The sequence below is a fragment of the Carica papaya genome, chromosome 3 (genome assembly GCF_054855325.1).
Source record: "Carica papaya isolate Zhongbai chromosome 3, ASM5485532v1, whole genome shotgun sequence".
Taxonomy (NCBI): domain Eukaryota; kingdom Viridiplantae; phylum Streptophyta; class Magnoliopsida; order Brassicales; family Caricaceae; genus Carica; species Carica papaya.
In genome coordinates, this window is record NC_142311.1 from 23,199,011 (window position 1) to 23,204,047 (window position 5,037).

Here is a 5,037-nt window from a genome sequence, read left to right on the forward strand (position 1 = left end):
GATTAGATATAGGCTATTGTCTTAGTCTGTCACTTATTAATGGAAATCGTATCTACCAAAGATAAAAATCCTATTTTCCAAAAATATTGGATTGTAGTAGTGGTGTAGCAGCCCCGGAAATTTAAAATGGAAATTATATTATGAATATCACATGCGGAAGCGAAGTCAAAATTTGAATAACATCCCTTACACTAAAACCAAAAACGTGCTCACAAAATATAAAAGATTAAACTACCTAAAGGAGAAACTTGAAAGTAGAAAAAAAAAACTACAAATGTGACTAGGGAGTCTTTAGGCGTTCCCTTCGTCGTCCTCCTGCGGAACCGGCTCGGGAACGATGTCCTCTTGATCTGAAATGATTAAATAAGGAATGAGCTACACTAGCCCAGTAAAGACATCATGATATCTCACCGTCACGGAGATAAAGGTGGGTAGAAAACACAAAAAGACCAATGGAGCATAATTTACAACAAATCCTTTTATTAATAACAAAACCTTTACCATCCACTTACCTCGGTAGAATTTATAAAACAATATACGAAAGCAATAACATTATCATAATCATGGAATCATATAAACTGTAAAACATAATACTTATCACGCCTTTTGTAATTCAATCATTATACAACATATCTTTTCCCCATTTACCAGCCCACTAGTATCCATGGGGATCCATAGGGGTCCCGCTACCCGTTAATCCTTAACACTTGAAATCCATTCCAGGGCCGTCCCCATACCCCGTCCGGTATGGGCGCCAAAACCATAGACCTCATTACCCCGTCCGGTATGAGGGTGAAACGGGCCATCCCCATACCCCGTCCGGTATGGGCGCCAAAACACATAATATCTCCATACCCCGTCCGGTATGGGAGACCACAATCCCGGTAGGGTTCCCTACGGACCCGGTCCATCCACCATCTCCCAGGATATCTAGTCAGGCGGACCACATTATACCATTACCCATTTACATAATTTTTCATTCTCTTTCTCCTCAGTCAACATCATTAATCCACATACAAGCAAGCAAACAGTATTTTATGCTAAACAGACATCATACAGCATCAATATCCCGGTCATTTAATCCATAATCAATAAAACAGTAAAACATGCACACGAAACTATAAAATGAAAACATCGAACCTCATGCTGCATTTAAAACTGTAAAACAGGCCAAATAACAGTTAACCGACAAATACACTAGACTTGGGCTCCATTAGCAACCTTAAGCAATTTCACACATTCGTTGATTCATGAAATACCGTTTTATCATTTATTGGACTTTAAAACCGTGATAGGAAATAGGGTGAGGGGTCCTTACTCGTTTCGGGGTCCGAACACGGCTTCACAGTGCGCTAGCAGGCTGTCCCTAATTTTTCCTGAATTTTTCTCGGGGAACTGAAACGCACTACTGGTACCTGCACGTGTTCCAAAAAGATCCCAAATTAGGCCCAGGGCCCCTTTCGACCAAAATCGCAACTCCAGCACGGCGGCTCCGCCGTGCTCCGGCGACGGCACCACCGCTGGCGGCAGCGATTCGCCTCGGGTTGGCTGTTTTCGGCCGTTTTTGGCTGAATTCGGCCACACTCGCATTGGTCCCTGCGAGAAAACAACCCTAGGGCCCTCAGGGGGCCAAAAAATCACGGAAAAACGGAGCTTACCGGCGGCGGTGCTCTCGGGTGCGGCGGCTCTCTGGCGAGGTTCTTGTTTTGGTGATTCGGCTCCGGTCAACCTGTAGAGAAAAGAATGGTGATCACGGTGATATAAAAATTGCATCAAATGGAGGCCGGGAAGGGCCTCATCGGAGGCAAAAACCGAGAAGGGGCGCGGCGGCGCCGCTGGGCTTCGGCCGTGTATTCCGGCCGTTTGGCCAGGATTTTGGCTCCGATTTGGCCACAGGAGGAATCAGCGTGGAAAAACGAGTCGGGGGTACGAAATTTACCTCGATCGGCGGTCGGAAATTCCTCCGGTGCAGCGGCGGGTGGCGGTGGCCGGCTTCTGGTTCGTCTTCTCCGGCGAGCGGCAGGCGGCTAGGGTTTGTGGTCTAGTGTGGGGGTTCTATTTATAACCCTTTGCCTTTTGATCTCAGCTGTCCATTTTGTTTTTATTTGGGCCGTCCGATCGCACGCTTGATCTGGGCCGTCCGATCGCGCCCACGCGGATCGCCAACGTGGGCCTTTTTGGAACGACGTAGTTTTGCCACGTGGCAGGTCCCGGTTGGCCGGGATTGCTGACCGGGCCTGCTGACGTGGCTGCCGACGTGGCTTTTTTTTTTTTTTTTTTTCCAGCCCCTTTCCGGGCGCTACAAGTGACAACAGGGTTGGTTCCATAGAGAATCGGGAATCACTTTTTCTCTTTTTACGATTAGTTCGAACATAGTTTAAATAAGAGAGTTTCTTCTTTCGAATGGAATGTATAACAAAGAGTATTTATGTAACACCCAAGTACTTTAATTTTATTCTTATTATTTTTATTTTCCTTTTTTTTTTGTATTTGAATTTTTTTAGATTTTTATTTAATTTAATTTGATTTAATTTAATGAAAATAAAAATAATAATAATGATAAAATTGGGTAAAAATATTATTTGGATTTAATTGAAATTGATTTTGGGAAAAAGGGGTGAAAATTTGGATTCTGGGGGTGTTTTTGAAAAGAAAATCAGAAACCGGAGGTCAAAATACAATTTAGAAAAGTTGTGCCACGTCAGCAGCCACGTCAGCGGGCTCGGTCAGCAGCCTCGCCCAACCAGGACACGCCGCGTGGCAAGGAAACGCTGACCAGGGGACGGGCCACGTGGGTGATCCGCGTGCGCGCGATCGGATAGCCCAAATCCGTTCCCGCGCGCATGGATGGCCCAGATCAAACGTGCACACGGATGGCCCAGATTCACGCGTACGGATGGTCCAGATTCAATTAGGCACGGACGGCCCAGATTGCATCGCGATGGATGGTCCAGATTTAATCCCAATTAAATCGCGATCGTACGGTCCAGATTTAATCTTAATGGACGGTTGAGACTAAAAGGCAAAGGGTATAATTTACCCTGCCCACACCTAACCACAAAACCCTAGCCGCCAGTGCCTCGCCAGAGAAGAAGAACAAGACGCCGGAGGAGCCGACCACCGCCACCTGCCGCCGCATCGGGGAAGTTTCCGACCGTTGATCGGGGTAAATTTTCTCCCTCTGGCTCGTTTTTCGATGCTGAGTCTGCCTATGGCCAAACCGGAGCCAAACCTGCCGAAGTCCAGCGGCGTCGCTGCGAGCTCCCTCTGTTTTTGCCTCCGATGAAGCCCTTCCTGGCCTCCGTTTGATGCAAATTTTATACCACTGTGATCATCCTTCTTTTCTCTACAGGTTGATCAGAGCCAAACATCAAAACATGACTCACACAGGAGGAGCCGCCACACCCGAGAGCACCGCCGCCGGTAAGTCTCGGTTTTTCATGATTTTTGGCCCACCAAGGGCCCTAGGGTTGTTCTATCGTAGGGACCTATGCAAGTTTAGCCGAATTCAGCCAAAAACGATCGAAAACGGCCAACCTGAGGCAAATCACCGCTGCAGGAGGTGGTATCGTCGCCGGAGCACGGCGGAGCCGCCGTGCCAGAATTCTAATAATGGCCGAAAGGGGCCTTAGGTCTGATTTGGGATTTTTTTTGGGACATGTGCAGGTACTAGTAGTGCGTTTCAGTTTTCCAAAAAAAATTTAGAGAAATTAGGGACAGCCCGTAGGTGCATTGTAGAGTCGGTTTCAGACCCTGAAACAAGTAAGGATCTCTCACCCTATTTCCTATCACGGTATTAAAGCTAAATAAATAATTAAACTGTACTGTGTGACTTTATAGATGTATAATTGATTTAGGTTGCCAATGGGGCCCGAGTCTGATACAGTGTTGGTCTGTTATTATTTGGTTTAATTTCTAGTATTAAATGCAGCATGATGTTTGATGTAATTATGTTATGGTCTCGTATGCATGAACTATGGTTTTTTTTTAATTATGGTTTGTATTATGGTGAACCCGGTACTGTATTGTCTTATTTGGTGTCAATTACTGGTTTACATGTTGTGTATGATTGGATGATTGAGATTAAGGAAAAAGGCGAAAAGGTTATGTGAATTGATAAGTGGAAAGTGTGGACAGCCTGACTAGATATCCTGGGAGATGGTGGACGGACTGGGTCCGTAGGGAACCCTACCAAGAACGTGGTCTCTCATACCGGATGGGGTATGGAGACCTTATGTGTTTTGGCGCCCATACCGAACGGGATATGGGGACGACCCGTTTCACCCTCATACCGGGCAGGGTATTGAGGTTCATGGTTTTGGCGCCCATACCTGGCGGGGTATGGGGACGGCCCTGGAATCAGGTTGTAAATGTTAATGGTTCACGTGTAGCGGGGACCCCCCCTATGGATCCCCATGGATACTAGTAGGCTGGTAAAAGAGGAAATCTGTTTTCTGATGATTGAAATGTAAAGGTATGATATGTGTTATGTTATAAAGTGTGTATGATTTCATGATATTATAAGGTTATTGTTTTCATATGTTGTTTTCATGGATCTCACCGAGGTAAGTGGACAGTAAAGATTTTTATGTTAATAAACGAGTTCGTTATAAATTATGCTCCATTGGTCATTTTTGTTTTCTACCCACCTTTATTTCCGTGGCGGTGAGATAGTGTGATGTCTTTACTGGGTGGTGTAGCTCATCCCTTATTTAACCATTTCAGATCAGGAAGACATTGTTTCCGAGCTCGTTCCGCAGGAAGACAGCGAAGGGGATGCCTAAAGACTTCATAGTTATATTTATAGTTTTTATTTCGAGTATCTCTTTTAGATAGTTTGTTCCTTCATGTTTTTGAGTACGTTTTGGTTATTGTGTAAGGGATGTTAATCAAAATTTTTATTACGCTTCCGCATTTGAGATTTTTAATACATATATTTCATTTAAATTTCTGGGGCCGTTACAGTTGGTATCAGAGCCGCGTTTCTCAGACCCATCCCTTACACAATAATGCTTAGAGAAATACTCACTGATAAAT